This window comes from Pleurodeles waltl, chromosome 2_2 (assembly GCF_031143425.1).
Source record: "Pleurodeles waltl isolate 20211129_DDA chromosome 2_2, aPleWal1.hap1.20221129, whole genome shotgun sequence".
Classification (NCBI taxonomy): domain Eukaryota; kingdom Metazoa; phylum Chordata; class Amphibia; order Caudata; family Salamandridae; genus Pleurodeles; species Pleurodeles waltl.
The window spans coordinates 744,602,301-744,621,811 of record NC_090439.1 but is presented as its reverse complement, the minus strand read 5'-3'; positions in this window follow the sequence as shown (position 1 = coordinate 744,621,811).

Genomic DNA, 19,511 nt, shown 5'->3' with positions numbered 1-19,511 from the left:
ACCTCTCACAAAGGCAACGTAAACTGTACCAAACAACAGTCCCCTCCAGCACCTCCCCAGTTTCACCGGATACAAGCCTGTCATATGGGTCTCCTGCAGACAAGTGATGTGTGCACCCATTGGGTGCAGGAAAGAAGATACCTTATGGGCTTCCATTAACATTCCAGGTAATAATGGTATATTTCTGTGCCATGCTTTCGACTGGGTTTGGAGGGCGGAGATCATTTGTGTACGTCTGGAATATTCCTACATTATAAATGGACTGTGCAAGATGAGTGTGGGGGATGCCCCTGCAAGAGCGGAATATTGACATCAGTCTTTCCCTTGTATCCTGGTCAGTGCAAAAACAAGCCTTGACTACCTCAACCAAAACCCCTTTAGACACCAACAACATAACAATAGTCCATAAAAACTTGCACAACTAGCAGAGGTAATCTCATCATCCAGTGTGTGTACACCATTTCCTCTCCATCTCAAGTACAAACTGTGCGACACCAGGCCACAGGTCACCTTTCCACTCAGCAGTCCACCTCCTGCACAGAGTATTAGTACAGCAGAATTGAATTGTTCTTATATAAGTTTGTGTGCCATCCTGGGTGTGACTACAGGGCCCCTTGTTAGCAACATCTGTCCGTCCAACAGTGTTGTCTCTGAGTCACCCTCAGTCCTATCCATGCCACTAGATCCTTGCTGGGCACTCATTTTCTTCCTTATACGAATATACATTAAAGGGAGACTCCTGTTCCTCTGCCACTCTATCCTTCGCAGCAGCCCCTGTCATGCATCAGGGTCTATGATCAGGCTTCATTCCCTGTTTGTTTTTAGTTACCATGACCAGCAGTTGAGACATGTCTTGGCCCTCTCTCTCTAGCCAGGTGCTTTGAAAAATGTTGTTTTATTGTTAGACATTACTCACAGTTTGGCACGGCATAGAAGACCATCGGACAATCCCTGGGTCCGCAGTATTCACTTGAACCCCAGAAATCTCTGCTGTTTCTTTTGCGCCTCTTTTGTGTAGTCAGGGGATACTTGTATTCTTATGGCCTTCAAAGTCCCATGGGCCGTGAACACTGGCTCTCTGTGGGATACCATCTTGGTCACAGTAATTAAGGAGCCTTGTGGCCATAGGTCTAGGAGGGACAGTCATCTAGGCTGGCCGGGCCAGCACCCTGCTTGCTCTTTCCACTTTTAAGAACTTTGGCTGTGTGCTTCTGAGCACAGGTGTAAGCAAACAATTCTCTAGGAATAGTTCAGATAAGAGGTGTTCAGCATGCTCCAGGAAGCCCACTACTCTGATGTTATTCTGACATGAGCAACCTTCAGCATCGTCTGCCATATCTCGTAGCGTTTTCAGTTCCTCTCATAGTTCTTTCACCTGTAGTAGAAGCGTGGTGACAGAAGGTCTCACAAGGGTAAGGGTGAACTCTGCATCTCCTACTCTGTCAGCCACTTTTCAGTGCTCTGCCCGCAAGAGGTCTACATCAATGGCAATTGCATACATTTTCTGTTTAAGAGCTGTGCAGCAGGCTCATATGTCCTGCTGAATCATCTCAGTATTGTCTTTGGGGTGGGCGCCACTCCCTGGGCACCCTGCACCACTGTCTAAAAGGTAGCAGCCCCCACCTCCGCCCAAGACCTGTCTCACGAATCAGCATTGCGGAGGGGTCTAGGCAGTGGGCTTGCCCATTATGTGCAGCAGGGAAGGACCCACACCGGGTTCAATGGAGTGAGTCAACAGTGGCCTATCCTTCAGTGGAGGCAAATGTTGAGCTCCTCGTTGTCGCTATGTGTCTTAACGTCCTCTGTGGCCTGCCGAGGTCCTGCACTCTGTCTATTGCTCTCGGGGAAAGGGGAGCTGTTCACTTGCATCTTTGTCACCCTGCCTTGCACCTGTTGTAAGGTTGTCGTATTATAAGATGGACACGTCCATCTACCCCCTCAAAATTGTCCCTCAGAAAAACGTATTAACCATCCCGGACCTTCACACCGGTGTCAAGTCGGGCGTCTTCACCCACAGTAAAGCCACCACTCCACAAGATGTCTTCAGTGCCAGTCATCCAGCTTTTTGGCCCCATAGGGGACAGCCCGACTCCCATGAGATACCTTCTACATGTCTCTCTTACCACCTAGGAGGGACAGGCAGCACAACCCTCAGCTCCAGGCCAGCCTTGATGTTCAGCGCAGGCCTACCCGTAACCTCACTTCCGAGCTGTTGCGCTTGCAAGTCACTGACAACCCACCAGTCACTGCAGGCTCTTCGTGACCACCAAATGGCACATTCTTCACAGCTTCCGGGCCCTCAGAGCCCTGGTTGTGTTCCATCACTGGTGGTGCTTCGGCCCAGTGGCTTCTCCGGCCACAGTACAGGCCCAGCGGCAAAGCGACTCCAGTGCAGGATGGCACTCAGGCCTCTGTTTGTCACTGGCTTGATCCCAAGGCCACAGGAGGGATCACAGAGACCAGTACATTTGGATGTCTGCCCAAATGTTGGCCTGGGGTTGCAGGATGGCTCAAGATTTGTTCAGTGGAGCTCTCATGCATCTGCGATTATGGGCAGTCAGGCCATTCCCCCTTTTACATTGTATATTAATTCTCTAGAGCATATTCTGAGAAAGAGTACTCATTAGTCCACAAGGGTAGGTAGAAAATGTATCCTCTTCCTTCTGTATGTTGATGATGCAGTATTGCTATCAAGAACTGCCACTGGTTTGATTAATGCCTATTTTGACTGTATGGAAAACTTGGATTTAAGAACTTTAATTACTAGCCCGCCCAAAATATTTGTCATGAATTTATGTCCAAAAAAAGGCAATATGTAAAACATGTTTTCCGGAGATGTAAAGATAAACGTGGTAAATGCATTTCAGTGGCAGTTTTATATCAAGTTAACTTGTTACAGCTAGGATGTTAACTGTTAAAAAAGCTAAATGCATTCATTCATTAACTTACAAAGAAGGGGTCTGGATTTATGCCAATACAAATCGTATTCAGATTAAAGAAAATTAGATACACCTCTTCAGCATAACTGAGTTAACTTCTTTATTTTTAATGCATGATGAGTTGGGATTGGAGCCCTCTCAAATACATCCTCCACTCTGTAGTCAGATGGAAAAAATTGGCAGAGTAACACCTGCCCTCAGCTCTCTAAAATTGCTTAGTCTTGAGGTTCATTCAACCTACATGACTGCCTGTCTCACATACAAGGTCTTAAACTCTCACATCCCCTTGCTTAACTCAAACACTGGTGTTGCCTGGCAAAAAAAGCAAAATACACTCAATTTCAAAACGCCACTTTTTAAAACAACTTAGCCCTCAAACACACTTTCTCTGGAAATGACTCCAAGATTTGAAATCCCCTTCTAATAGATAAAACACGCTCTACCATGCTTCAGATTTTCAAACAACGGAATAAGGATCACTTACCAAACCTCAAAATGCATTTCACTCTACTTAAAATTGTTGCTCATTGAAGTTCTGCATAGCTGTTCTTCTCATACTACTCTATACCGCTGATTCAATGTATACATTATATTATGTGTTAGAACTGGTGCACTTTCCACGCAGTGCTAGACATGCTGGCTGAACAGGTAGAAGAGTAGACCTGGTTAGAAAGGTACTGCTTCCTAAATTTCTCTACCTAGTTCATGCCGCTGCACTAATCTTTCTTCTGCAAAGTTAAAACACTATTCATCAGATTGATCTTTTGGAAGGGGGCTTAATCCTAGGCTTGGATGATACATCCTCACACTACCATATGCCTGTGGTGGATTTGTGGTTCCAGTCTGAGGGCCTGATTTAGAATTTGGCTATTATATTTTATAGCACTTGGAATATGACGGAAGGGATATCTATCATGTTTGTGATGAAGTACCCCATCCGACAAACTCTAAATCAGGCCCTTTTTGAGATATTATCATGCTGCTCAATGACAGTATGTGACATACTGGTTAGATTCTCAGTACAGAGCACCTCATATTTATAGAAAAAGACCACCAAGGTCAGATTTACTAACGAATCATGCAATACAATGCAGCAACACAACTTTAAGCACTGCACTAAGTGACAGGGAGAGGTCAGATATGCGGCATATCTAGTAGGATGTGGTGCATTCCTGCTCACTCGTTGCGCTGGTGAACTGAGTGCAGCTTAGCACCAACGAAGGCACCCTCGCACCATTGTGCAAGTTTGCCTGCGTTACAGCCAGGATAGTTTTTGTGCAGACTTTTTTCCTTTTCTATTTGTGCTGCAAACGTTGTGCAGCACATGTGGAAAAAGGAGAAAACTAGGAGTAATAAGCACCTAGGAAGGCGTAGCATTTTGACACATTCCCAGGTTTATCAGTTCTTAGTAAATCTGTGAATGAGCCAAAATCCATGGGTGATGTGTGGGAATACCCATGCTCCACCATGCAATGCCTTCCCAGGGCAGAGTAGCACAAGGCAGCGATTTGCGTTGCCTTACTTTTTTCTAGGTTTACTAAACCTCACAGAGTCACACCAATTGGCTTTGCATGGCTTAGTAAATCTCATGAAAGGCCTTGCGTTGCCTTGTACTGCTTTTCATCATGCAATGACAGGGAAAAAGCTGTGTAAATCTGGGCCCAAATCTTGCCTTGAACTTTGCATACTAACATCACAATAAAAACACCCTGAATAACACACCTGGTACAGGTGTTTAGATGCACTATTTGATCACCATGGTCAATGAAAACAACAGAGGGATTGACACTGATTTACTCCCAGGTATCCCATTACTTGATAACCCACGCCTGCCGCCTACATTTGGGATTATTTTAGGATTACACATGCTGTCTCTTGTAGTTGCCCATCATTCAAAGAGGAACCAGGCAAGTTTGTCCAACTAACTCAGATGCTCAGGAATCCTGAAGGCAGGAGGTGAAGATATCGGCTGCTTGTATATTTCACATGCCAGCAGATGGCCCACAACTACGCAAAAGCCCACAATAGACCTTCCAACTCATCGGTGACAACATGAGTCACATGATATCGGCGCCCATCACACAGCCCCCCTCTGAGGAGCCGATATCATAAAGTGTGCACCCAATTAGCGGGAAACCCCTGATGAAAGTAGGTTTCCAGTAGGGTGACCGCCCGTCCATAATTTTCAAGGACTGCCCATAATTAAGCCCTACCATCTGTTGTCAGTGATGAAAGGCTTAACGGACAGCATTTGTCCATAATTTTAGCCTTTCAGCGAAAGGACAAACGCAATTACAACAATTCAGTTTCCCCAGCTGGATTGAAAGGCAGGGGATCTTCTGTGCTCTGATCCCGAGAGAGGGGCAGTGAGATGAGAAACAGACTTTCTTGCCAGGGTGTCTCCTTCCAATAAAATAATGCAAATGTGCGCAGCTAGTAAATCTGCAAATGCAAATGGGCTTGGAAAACTGTATTGGAGGACTCACTTGAAGTTTTTTGATGGCAAAGATATTTTCTTTCAGAGAGGTCCTGTATGGGTGTTCCAAGCTGAGCTGTGAAATGTGTGGTTTTAATGGATAGTTATAAAAAAAATGTTTGCACTAGGTAGACTCTGTATATTATTGAAATCTTTATTTTAGAAGGGCTTTTTTAATGTAACCTAAATATATTTGCACATTTTATGGCAGCCTATTTTATGCTGTGTGTAATGCAAGTCTAAAATAAGGATTAACATTCACAGGGCTTTCAGGGACCTCAGCACCACACAGAACTAACAAATACTGCCAAATAGGTCTTGACTGAGCATGAGTTATTGGTTTTGCCACTGTGTTTTAGCCATGTTATACACCAGGTTGGCTTCTGTTCAGCATGGCTAAATGTTAGTGGCATAGAGGAGAGTGGCGCGGAGTGTTGCAGACTGGAATGGCGAAGAGTGGAGTAGAGTGTTGTAAAGTGGAGTGGCAGAGAGTGTTGTGTTTAGGAGTGGCATACTGTGGAGTCGTGTAGAGTGGCATATAGTGGGCTTGTATGCAGTAGAGTTGACTGATGTAAAGTGCATTGGCATAGAATAATGCAGAATACGGTGGTGTAGAGTGAAGTGGCATTGAATGCAACAGCATAGAATTCAGCGGCGTACAATGCAGTGGCATAGAATGCAGAGGCATAAATTAGAGTGGTGTATAGTACAGTGGTGCAGAGTAGCGTGGAATTGAATGCAGTGGCATAGAGCAGGGTGGCGTACAATAGAGTGGCAGAGTGTGCAGTAGTGTAGAGTAGTGTATAGTACAGTGGAGTAGAGTGCAGAATAGACTTGAGTGGCATAGAGTGCAATGGTGTAGAGTTGTGCAGAGTAGTGTAGAGTGGTGCAGTGCAGAGTAGAGTATAGTGCTGTAGAGTGCAGTGGCATAGAGTGGAGTGATGCAGAGTAGCGTAGCATAGAGTGCAGTGGCGTAGAGAGTGTTGGCATTGGATGCAGTAGTACAGAGTAGAGTGGTGTAGAGAACAGTGGCGGAGAGTGCAGTGTTGCAGAGTAGAGTGTCAGAATGCAGTGGAGTAGAGTGGCATTGAGAGCAGTGGCATAGAGTACAGTGGTGCAGAGTAGAGTGCAGTGGTGTACAGTGCAGTTATTTAGAGTGCATTGGCATAGAGTGTAGTGGCATAGAGTGGCATAAGGCAGAGGAAAGTGGCAAAGAGTGCAGTGGAGTAGAGTGGAATACAATAGAGTAGCAGAGAGTGCAGGAGTGTAGAGTTGTGTATAGTGCACTGGCATAGAGTGGTACAGAGTAGAGTAGTGTGGAGTGGTGCATTTTATAGTGCTGTAGAGTGCAGTGGCATAGAGTGGAGTACTGCAGAGTAGAGTAGCATATTGTGTATTGTGCAGAATGGAGTAGTACGGAGTAGAGTACAGTTGTGGAGAGTGCAGTGTTGCAGAGTAAGGTGTCAGAGTACAGTGGTGTATAGTGGAATAGAGTGGCATAGAGAGCGGTGGAGTAGAGTACAGTGGTGCAGAGTAGAGTGCAGCTGCATATAGTGTAGTTGGTTACAGTGCACCAGCACAGAGTGTATTGAAGTACTGTGCAGTGGCTTAGAGGGCAGTGGGGCAGAGTGGCCTAGAGTGCAGTGGCGTGAAGTAGATTGTTTCAGAGTAGAGTGGAGAGGTGCAGGGTAGAGTGCAGTGGCATAGAGTGCAGTGGTGCGGAGTACAATGGCGTAAAGTAGATTGTTTCACAGTAGAGTTAAGTGGAGTGGTGCAGGGTAGAGTGAAGTTGCATTTAGTGGTATAGAGTGTAATGAAATCGATTAAAGTGGTGTAGAGTGCCGTGGCATAGAGTGCAGAGTAGATTTGAGTGATGTGAACTGTATTACTGTAGTGTGCAGGGGCATAGAGTTGAGTGTTACAGAGTAAAGTGCATTAGCATAGAGTGTATTGGCATAGAGTGCAGTGGCATACAGTGCAGTGTTGCAGAGAGGCATAGAGTGGAGTTGTGCGCAGGAGATTGGTGTGGCCTAGACTGGAGTGGTGTAGCGTGCAGAGGCACAGAACACAGTGGTGTAGAGAGGTGTAAAGTCCATTGGCATAGAGTAGAGTATTACAGAGTAGAGTAGAGAGGTGTAACGTGAAGTGGCATAGAGTGGAGTGATTCAGAGTGGAGTAGACTGGAGTGTTCCAGAGTACAGTGGCATTGAGTGGTGTAAAGAGGTGTAGTGACCAGTATGGTGCAGTGGTGTGGGCCAGTGCAGAGTAGAGTGGAGTGGAGTATGCATGGTTTGGTAGCACGCTGCCATTACAGACAACAGGTTTTTGATTGAAATTACTATTACATTTGCACAGTCATATCATTTTTCTAATAAAACTATACAGTGTACAGACGATGTGTGGAAAATGCATCACCTAGTGTAATGATTTTTTTAATCATATTAACGTATTTGTTTCCAGCACAGTTCAGAATTAACACAAATGTCCTTCATTTGTGTTTCTAATTCTGATATATTCTGAAATCCTTGCACAGTTCATTTAAATGTTGCTCTGTGCTAGAAAAAACTCTTTCCTACCCCCAGTATCCAGCAAGATTGTCGTATAAAACCTCTCACTTAGAAGTCAGAGAAAGAAAAGTAAACACCAGGTTCCCACTGAAGACAGAGCCTGACATTTTCCCTTGTTCATTGAATGCACAGCAAATGTGATGAGATCAGAACAAGATTTACAGGCCTGTTTCAAGAAAGGAGCACTCGGAAGGATACTGTAAAAAAGGTCTGGGCAAGGGAAGGGACAAATTCAAGTTAGGCAGCCTAAAACAAAAAAAGCCAACAAATTGAAATCAAAGAAATGTAAACTACAAACTACAAAGCCAATGATAAGCAGGGGACGGAATGCATTCTCAGGGAAGCTCTATGAATGTACTTAAAGTGGCAGCCACAGGATATTTTGTGGGGAAAGTCCAGTATTTTAGTCCAGTCCCTATCTTGCAGAGGTTTGCCCACAACTATCTCCTAGGTGGTAGGACAAGAAGCCCTGAAATGGTCTCCATGTTGCAGGAAATGTTGGTACACCCATTGTATCAATCTGCCACTACTTCTTATGGTGTAGAGCTTCTGGCACACCTCATGTAGGGTTAGTGCTAGGTGGCAGACATGAAATAGGGCATTTAATGATTGTTTAAGGTGTGTGTAAGTAAGGAGTAGACCTGGGTGAAGATGGTAGTCTGCCACAAGGGTTTGGAAATCTAGTAGCTTGCCGTCCAGAAACAAATCCCCTAAGTTTGAGACGCCTGAATCATGCCACTGATGGCGTTGCTCTGAGCGCAGCCGTCATGTGTGAGTGGAAGGCCTAGCAAAGGTAGTGCAGGAGCACAGGGTTTCTTCGTGTCAGGTATTTTACAGGTTCTAGCAAGACAAGAGAAAGCTGTGCAGGATAACCCCAATTGGTGTTCCGTAGTATGGTCAGTAGGAAACAATGAGTAGTGCATTAAGCCCTCCGGAAAGTCTTTACGGATAAATCCCATCTCATGCAGGGGGCAGGCAGACAGCCAGCGAGCCACCCATTGTCCCATGCAGCTAAAAAATAGCGTTCTAAGTCTGGAAGGCCTAATCCACCCACAGTCACAGGTAGCTTTAGAGTGGAAAGAGCTTCCCGACGGCACCCCAGCAACCAAATCTGATGTGTGGTATGTCTGAAGAAGGAATGAGTGATGAGCAGGAGCAGGTTTGCAAAATAATACAATAATCAGGTAGCATACTAGTGCCACATGACCCACTACAGAAAGCAGAAGAGAAGACCAAAAAGCAAACTAGGCTCGAAGGGACTGTGTCGTTCTGCCGAGATTTCCATCCTACAAATCAGTAGGGAAATGGTAGATATTAATCCCTCGGTATCGAAAGGCAACTGGCTCCCAGTTCAATCTGAGGTCTGATTGTACATAAAGGGGAAAACAATACCATATATTAAAGAAACTCTCATTATATTTTAAAGTCGTTCTCGTGTTCTTACATTTTGTTTGTGCAACTTACATCCCAAATATTTTCAAGATTCTATGTGCGCTTTGACACTTAGGGATAAGCCAGATCACTGGTTTGGCTTTTGCTCAATTGCAAAACCATCTTAAGACATGGACAGAGTGGGCAATTGCTTACACAGCCTTGCAAGGGGTCTGGCTCCTACTCACCCTTCACAAGCACGAACAGTAGACAATTGCACCAGAAGAGTTTGCCAAGGTGGGTTGGTGCTGGTTGTTCAACTACTTGACAGTGCTTCTTCTGTTTCTCTCCTGTCTGCAGAGACAACTCCCCAGGTATGCAATACCTTCAAATACTCTGGGTGGACTCATCTTGTTTGATTTTAGGAATTGTCACAACTTGTTCTTCTCTTCCTTATTCATCCAGTTATTAGCAGCAACCATTTGAATCAGTTGCTGTGGATCTCCCATCTGATCTCAATTTTATCCTCCATTTTTAATATCTTTGGTAGTTTGGGATCCTACTTGTGAGGTGAATGTAGAGTCCTGGACATACACTCTAGTTCTGTGAGACTACAGAAAAGTTGTGGGTACCTAGCACCCAGACATTAGGGCCCGTATTTATACTTTTTTTAGCGCCGCATTTGCGCCGCTTTTTGACGCAAAACGGCGCAAACCTACAAAATACAAATGGTATTTTGCAAGTTTGCGCCGTTTTTGCGTCAAAAAACGACGCAAATGCGGCGCTAAAAAAGTATAAATACGGGCCTAGGTGTGAGACTGTCACCCACACCATCTGCTCTGCCCCAATAACTGTGTCTAGGTTAAAAGTCCATTGGAGGTTGAGGTGAGCTAGATATTTTTGTTCAATTTGTTTAAGCTAGTATAAGGTTACCTACCTTAATGTTTCCCAAATTGTTTGCCATGGATTTTAAAATGTTTAGAAACATAATCAAAATGTTGCTGTTGCTTTCTCTCCAAGAAAGATTGGGTAGATTTGAGTAGGGGTGATGGCCTTTACACTGTGCTGAAAGGCACCGATTTACTATGGAACAAGGACGTAATGTGACACCTGCATGTAGCATACCAGGAGGCAATCACAAAAAGACCACAGTGAGTAAATGGCGCTATATAAAAAAGAGTAAATGCACTGATAACATAACAGGGTATGGCCTTTTTTGGATATGTCTGTAAAACTGACATTTGTTGTTGAATTTTTGTCATGAATTTTGACCCTTCATCTTGAGTTTTTGTCATGAATTTTTACCTTTTGTCCTGAATTCTTTAATGTCCTGTCGAGAATTTGCCTCGATGCCAGGTGGTCACCCTAGTTTCCAGATAATTGTTTGGGGTTCTTCTCAGCCAATGCCCATTACAAGATACCTCCCCAAGCCTCAAAAGCTTTGTTTTTGGTGTTGTCGGTGTGGGGGGGCTTAGAAGCAGTGAATGTAAAAGTGCCCAAGGCTGTGGTCGGCACTAAGCCCTGCTCCCTTCAAGGCTCCGCCCCCTCCTCACACAGTGAAAAATGTAATTCGTTGACAGGACTGGAACAATGGGAGACAGGCCTGGGAGAGACTATAACTCCAGAGGTATGGAAGTACTTCTGTATGTAGACTAAATTGGTACCGATCAGTTCTCGACATAAGCTGCTCCATGACGTTGTTAAATAGATTATACTGTTTCCCCATCTTTTTGTGAAGAATAGCCCCAAATAGTAACCCCCACTGTGCAAGATGCCAGACTGACTCCGCTGTTTTTTTCCCTGTAGCGTAAGAATGCCCACAGTTAGTTGCATATTAGGCTATTATTGTGACTATTTTCGGAAGATTTTATGGACTGTGGTTCAGTGTATACCCTAAGTGCTATTGTTGGTATAAGTGAAAGGGTATCTCAAGGCAAGCACATAAGCTGATGAAGGGACAGACCCCTGGAGGAGATGACTGGTTGAAAGAAGCTGCACTAGGAGGGGAGATAGTGAAGGACTTTGTAGCACTACAGGCTTGGCCTCGGAACATCAACCCACCTCAGACAATATCTTTCAAGCCAAAGTGCGAGGGACTAGGGAGATTTACTATCTACTACTCATCTGAGACTTGGTAAGCAGGGAAGAATTAGACCTGTGGTCATGGGCAAGGTAGAATATCAGGCCCATAACCTACGTTCACTTACTTTGGTGTACAGTTTGAGAAAGGGATCGCATAAACATACATATCATTGCTGTTTAGGTTGATACGATTCAAGTTCACTGAATGTACCATGTTTTCAGGCCTGGTCTGGGTCATTAGGACAGAAACTATAATACCTGCCCATATACATTAAAGGTCTTTTTCTGTTTCTGATAATAATCCAATAAAAATAATTTCTTTTAAACTGTTACATTTTCAGTGTACAAAGCTAACTTGTTCATGACTGATGCGTACTGCTCCCCTACTTTAATTTTGTGTCTCCTCCTTGCCCTTATAATTCTTCTTTGATTCAATGTATTTGCTTCCCATCTTTCAATACTGATTCCTTAGGTACCATCTACATATACTGTTTTAATTTCTTGTTGAAAAGCAGTGATGAGTGTTGATTGAATACGTTGCAGCCTTAGTTTCTGCTACATTACAGATAAAGGAATGCCCTTCCAGGTGAGTGTGGATCCACTTCCTATTTACAAAAAAAATCAAAGATTAAGAATACCACTATGACAATGATGAATTTCAGTTTTGGAGAAGTATCAACATATTGACAAAAAACATCTATGACACTCCCTGGGAAAACACACACCAGACATCAAATAGAATACCACAGCTAGTAAAAAAAGAAACAGGAATTGGTTTTAGGGGTAAGGAAAGTTTCATGTTAATGCAGTCTGTTTTCAATGTCTATCTCATCTTGGAAGGGAAGGAGTCAGCCTGGAACTACACAAGATAATGTAAGACTAAAAAAGAAGGCATAAGGGTTGAGGATAGAAAGGCCAGGAGATGAGTAAATAGTTTGGGCAGATGTGGGTGCTCACCAACACGTAAAAACAAAACCTGCTCGCAAAAAATATTAAGAGTAAGTGTAAGGCAGTAGAAGCAAAGGGACAGAGGACAAAGAAGGCAAAAGAAACAAAAGGAGCTTAGCCTATCATAAAAAATATACAGGGAAGAAAGAACCCCAACCAGGGAAGGGAGGAGAGCACAAACTGGCCAAACAAAAAAAGTTTTTTTTTTTAAAACAGCTTGCATAGTGAGGAGAAAACCAAACTGCAAAACAACGTTATCACCGGGAAGGGCATTCACCAGGTTATTTGTAAAGCTTGGTGAATGGCATTAATGATGACAAAAATAATTATTTTGTCTGAATTCAAAGCATGTAGGATTCAGTCACTCGACTGACTACCCTTTAGATCCACATACAGGTATGTGAAAAGAGCCCTTTCATTAATGGTAAATTAGCTTTCTACTGTGTTTAATTCCTTCTTAAAGGCAGGGATAGACTGAAGTGAGTAGAAGATGGTCTTGGCCTCACCTCTGCTCATAGGGTCTTCTCTTGACCTGAAGACCTTAAAATCTTTACACCTATCTCTCTGCTCCCTTATGTTGCAAAACTGCTCATCAAGGTGGTCATGGTTCAAGCACATTTTCTTTTACTGTTAGCACCTGAGAGCTGGGTCTCAAGGCTTTTATTCTGTCTCTTTTGCACCAACTGTTGATGCATGTCAGAAACCTTTCTAAACTTGAATACAGATAAAACTGAGATACTTCATACAAACTGTGGTTCTCTAATATGGGCCACTACCATCTGGCACCCCCTTTAACTGTAGTGCCCTTCTCAGCTATTATACTGGCGAAGTACCATTTATCCGAAGTTGCCTATAGAAACAATGAACTACCATGGCTACCTCATGATCTCACCACCTGAACACTTTGGGAAGATCGCTATCTTTTCTCAAGTCACATCTACATGTAACAATTGTCAATGCATTAATCCATTCACACAAGTATCATGGAAATGGTAGGCAGCATCTTCTGAGAAGATATTCACCAGGTTTCAGCTTCTCAAGAATGTCGTTGCTCAGCTGATTTGAGAGTTGAGAAAGTTCAACCACATTTCCAGCATTTGGCATCAGCTCCCCTGGTTGCCTGTCTCATTGAAAGCGATGTTAGTATTCATGACTGCCCTTATGGGAACATTCCTAGCACCATGGCACAATAACTGAAGTGTTATCCTCCTGCAGATATTTTTAAATTAGCCAAACAAACATCTAATAATTGACGTGTGCGACTGGGTGAAAGAGCCTTTTCCATGACAGTGAAAAAGTCTTGGCATGGCATGGCCTCTTCCACATTAAGTCATACTAAAGCAACTTCACTTCCATAAGACATTAAAGACTTAGGGACATTTATACTCTGTGCCTTTTTACCATCATTTTCTTTTACACTAAAATGGCGCAAACTTAACTCCATGTTTATATTTTGACGCTACACACGTCTAGCGTCAAAATATTGGAGTAAGCGCCATTTTATGGATCCGTGAACCCACCTTGCATCAATGGGATGCAAAGTAGGCATTCCCATCCATGAAATGGCTCTAAGCCCGTAGCGCCATATTTATCCCCCGTTCAAAAATGGTACATTGGTGGGAGGCGGACCAAAATAATGGCGCTAAGGCTGCTTTGTGCCACTATTTAACACCTGGGTCAGACCAGGCGTGATGGTAGCTATGGACCCATTTCCACGGCTAAACACCATGGTATGGGCCGACAGGTGTCCACCCCACGCCCTAGGAACACCCCCACCCACACTAGAGGGATACCAGAGGATGGGGGACACTATTCTGGGTAAGTATGAGTAAGTATGGGTAAGTATAAAAAACATTTTTTTGCTGTGCCATTGGGGCCTCTTACATGGGCCCCCCTGCATGGCACTGGGACCAATGGCCATGCCCAGGGGACATTGGTCCCCTGGGAATGGCCATTGGGGTGATGGGCATGACTCCTATCTTTACTAAGACAGGAGTCATTTTTGGGTGCTATTGTGTCAAGAAATTATGCTAGGCTGGTTAACTCCATATATATTGGCATTAACCAGTCTAGCGTCCTTTCTGGCGCCCTAACACCATTTCCCCCTATGACCCTACCCCTCCCGGCTAGCATCTTTTCTTTTGACGCTAGCCAATCCTTATCGCCGGCTTGCGCTCAGGAATGACAATGTTAAACTTTTTGATGCAAAACTGCATTTACACAGTTTTGCATCAAAAGGTATAAATATGGGCCTTATTATTTCAATGTGTAATCATCTGTGGTAAGCATTCAATGATGCTGTTATTCTCACTTACTTTATAGCTCCTTGAAGCTATGGTGTATGTGCTTATAAATACAAATAAAATAACGTGATGGAAAAGGGTCTGCAAAATCGGTTTCTCCAGGTATGCTTTCATTTAACATTGCATGCAGCTAACCTGCCATCACTATGAACTGGGTCATACAATGCTTCTTTTGTCATCCCCTCTGTGATGGCTGGAGTTCTTTTATTGGCAGCCAAAGAAAGAAATACCTTCAGGCCAGGTTCCTTCAAAGGAGATGCCACTGGATACTTTTCTTAGAATCTGGTGCAGTTGGCTCTAGGGAATGTATAAGTAGTTTTATAATAAATTTAGATTACAAAGGCTCTGACCTAGTACATTTTTCCGGATGTATGATGGAACAGCGCATGCGTATATCATGCATGCTTTTACAACGCGGTCTCTACCACAACCGTGTCTTTAGCACTCATGCCTTTACCATGCATGCCTTTACAGATATTTTGTTTGGTAAAGGAACATGCATGGTAAACCAGCCCAAGCCCTTACAACTGCTCCTTCCACCCCCTGTTGTGAGCCCTCACCCCCCACCTAACCTGCCCTGTCCTAAAACCTATCCCACCCTGTCCTAAAAACTACCCCTACCCCTACCCTCACCCGCCCTAAACCCTAAAACCTACCCTGTCCTAAAAACTACCCCACCCTGTCTCAAAAACTACCCAACCCTCCCACCCTAAACCCTAAAAGCTACCCTGCCCCTAAACCCTAAAAGCTACCCTGCCCTGTCCTAAAACCTACCCTGCCCTGTCCTAAAAACTATCCTGACCCCGAAGCCCTAAAACCTACCCTGTCCTAAAAACTATCCCTCCCCGTCCTACAAACTACCCTGACCCTGCCCTGAAACTCAAAACATACCCCGCCCTGTCCTAAAAATTAACCTGACCTCCCGCTCTAAACCTTAAAAGCTACCCTGCCCTGTCCTTAAACCTACCCACCCTGTCCTAAAAACTATCCCAACCTCCCCTCCCCACCAAACCTGTCCCCACTTACCTCTCTCTCCTCTACTCGCTGCTCTTTCCTGTTCCGCCTGGACTGATAGCTCTGCCATTACCATGCATATGCGTGGTAAAGGGGTGCGTGCTAAACGTATGTGTAGTAAATCGATATGCGTGGTAATGGCAGCGTGGTCAATGCATAGCGTTGTATTGACTGCATTGTTAGTGATATTTCCCATTTTTCCTAGCTTGCTTTTGTGCATTCTTTCTTTTTGTTCTTATTTTTGTTTTGGACTAGTGCCCACATTTATTCCTTTAGAGATCTGTTTGGCCAGATTGTCCATTGAATGATTTATGATCATGTCCCTTGCCCTGCATCCCCGATCTGCATGTACTTGTGATCGTGTCTTTTCGTTTTTTGGTCATGCCACACACTAATGTCATGTGTGCATGTTGACTTGGATCCAGTCTTTGACGATGATAGGTTCTGGACCTTGTCCTCAAATGAAAGGAGCACACACTTATAGTGACAGAGGACTACTATCCTTGTCATGGGTTTTATGAGTGGAGCTTGGTGGTCCTTGATGGTAGGGGGAACACCAGACGCTAGTGCGAGGAAATAGGAGACAAGCTTTTTTTCAGAAGTGGCAGAGTTATTCCTTATACATTGATCTGTAAATTACTCTCACTGCTGCTGCTGTTACGTAGATGGCAGGGGGTGCAAGGTAAGGTCTGCAGTAAATTTTGTGCAGGAAAGGATCCCTTTGAAGGGTCATAGATTCTAGTTTCTGTTCCTGATCTTTGCAAGGGGAGGTCATAAATCGCTGGGTACACCCTGCTAACACCACTTTGTACTCATGGACACTTCACCTGGTCACGGAGGAACAACTGCTGCTGTTCAATCAAAAATAATTTTGTTTGGGATGACACTGCAGAACCGTGGTACTACAGGGGGTCCCAGACAAGCCCCTATAGGTCTGTAGTGATGCCACAATACTGGGAGCAGGGAGATACAAAGATCGGTATAAACATACACTCACACATGCACACTGTCAACATCAGGGCAGTGCGTGCTCTACGGGTGACTGGAATGCAAAGACCCAGCACTTACAAGATAACGTAATTCATGCATTATGCTGATATGCTGTTGTTTAACCTTTTGCATTGCAGAGTTTAATCCTGAAGACTTATGTTCGAGGTGGTTTTAAATACTGTTCATTTGCAATGTATTGCTGCAGGCTTTCAGAGTGTGTCAGGGTGTGGTCCCTTTCCAGGGCCTTCTAGAAGCTTCCTCTGCAACATGACTGGGTGTGGTTTGTGGGCTGGGCCAAGACTCTATATAAGGGAGCCAGCCCAGCTCCACGTGCTCACTATTCAGAGGTCCCGGTGCAGAGCAGCAGCAACTTCCTGAGCTCCTGTTCCGGAGGCCTACTTTGATCTTCCAGGCCTTGCCCTTTTCACTTTGTTGGTGATCCTTGATCAGGGCGGTAAGACGGAGGTCGGGCTGGGCCCCCGATCCCATTCTCGAAGGCTTTTGAGTTCTTGGGCCTAATTTGCATGATAAACAATTTTACTCTTGTGCGTATGAATGTGCGCTTGGTTTTTCATGGCATTTACATGCTGATACTCGAATCGGCAAGACGCGCGATTCTTTGCTTGTGTGCAACTCTTGATATTCATTGTGCGCTACCATTTCATGGCATTTACAAGGTAGCATTCGTATCAGCAAGACGCGCAATTCATTTCTTGTGCTTAATTCATGTTATTCATTGTGCGCTACCATTTCATGGCATTTACAAGGTAGCATTCGAATTGGCAAGACGCGCGATTCATTTCTTGTGCTTAATTCATGTTATTCATTGTGCGCTACCATTTCATGGCATTTACAAGGTAGTATTCGAATCGGCAAGACACGCGATTAATTTCTTGTGCTTAATTCATGTTATTCATTGTGCGCTACCATTTCATGCCATTTACAAGGTAGCATTCGAATCGGCAAGATGCATGATTCATTCCTTGTGCTCAATTCATGTTATTCATTGTTCGCTACCATTTCTTGGCATTCACATGGTGGCATTCAAATCGGCAAGACACACAATTCATTTCTTGTGCCTAATTCATGATTATCCAGCGAGCGCTACCGTTTCATGGCATTTACAAGGTAGCATTCGAATCGGCAAGACATGCAATTCATTTCTGTGCTTAATTCATGATATTCATTGTGTGCTACCATTTCATGGCATTTACATAGTGACATTCGAATCGGAAAGACACCCGATTCATTTCTTGTGCTTAACTCATGATGTTCATTGTGCGCAACCATTTCATGGTATTTACATACTCTTGTGGGAATCCGCAATGTGCGCAATTCATGTTTCTGCATTTTAAAAACTAAGTGCTAGAATTCTAGATGTTACATTATATTTGCATAATAAGTCCCTTAAATACAACTCCTATGTTGTTACAGAAAACATTCAGATTATTTCCTTGTCGTCATGCATAAGAATATGCTTGAATTTGAAAACATAATTCTAGAAGGTTCTTAGGTTTCTAGTCTATGTGTAACATTTCATTGAGAAGTTCATTGAAAAGTTGTATTAATCCTTCTTGATTCCGTCACAGGTAACCAGACGTCTTGAGGCCTAGTTATTTAGTCCATGTTTAAGTTATCCATGGTTACAGTATGACAATGCTTAGAATCATAGTCTAGTAAAAAATAATATGATATAATCTGGATATTGTGGGGGTCATTCCTACCCTGGCGGTCTATGACCGCCAGGGTAGGTGACGGAGGAAGCACCGCCAACAGGCTGGCGGTGCTTCCAGGGGCATTCTGACCGCGGCGGTAAAGCCGCGGTCAGAAACGGGAAACCGGCGGTGTCCCGCCGGTTTCCCACTGCCCCAGGGAATCCTCCACGGCGGCGCTGCTTGCAGCGCCGCCATGGGGATTCCAACCCCCTTACCGCCATCCTGTTCCTGGCGGTTTTCACTGCCAGGAACAGGATGGCGGGAACGGGTGTCGTGGGGCCCCTGGGGGCCCCTGCACTGCCCATGCCACTGGAATGGGCAGTGCAGGGGCCCCCTAACAGGGCCCCATTAAGATTTTCAGTGTCTGCTATGCAGACAATGAAAATCGCGATGGGTGCCACTGCACCCGTCGCACCCCTTCCACTCCGCCGGCTCCATTCGGAGCCGGCATCCTCGTGAAAGGGGGTTTCCCGCTGGTCGGGCGGGCGGCCTTCTGGCGGTCGCCTGCCAGGCCAGCGGGAAACTCAGAATGACCGCCGCGGTCTTTTGACCGTGGTACGGTCTTCTGGCGAGTGTGTTTTAACTTTTTGCTTCCTACAGGTCTCCTTCCCAGCTGTTCCCTACCTAATCCCCTTTTCCCCACTTGGACTCTCTTATACTCTGTGACATTCTAATCAGAGTATTGGAGCTGTCTTGTGGTGGACATGTTGGGAACGTGCGCAGACCCCGAGGATCTGGTGAATCTGACATACACACACATACGCACACATGCACATATACACACACACACACAGACAATTTTACAGCTCCCCCACGCACACATACACACTCATGCACACCCACACACTCACAGTCACACCCACACACAACACTCAAAATCCACACTCACACAAACACACAATACCTATACACAAACAGCTTGAAACCATACACAAGCACACAAACTGAAACGCTAATGCACATACATACCTACCACCCACACACCCACATCCACATACACATCCAGACCCACAGATCTAGCCAATACTCTCACACACACCCACAGCCAGCACCCACGCACATATTGAACATGTGCACACACATTCACACACACCCACAACCACACA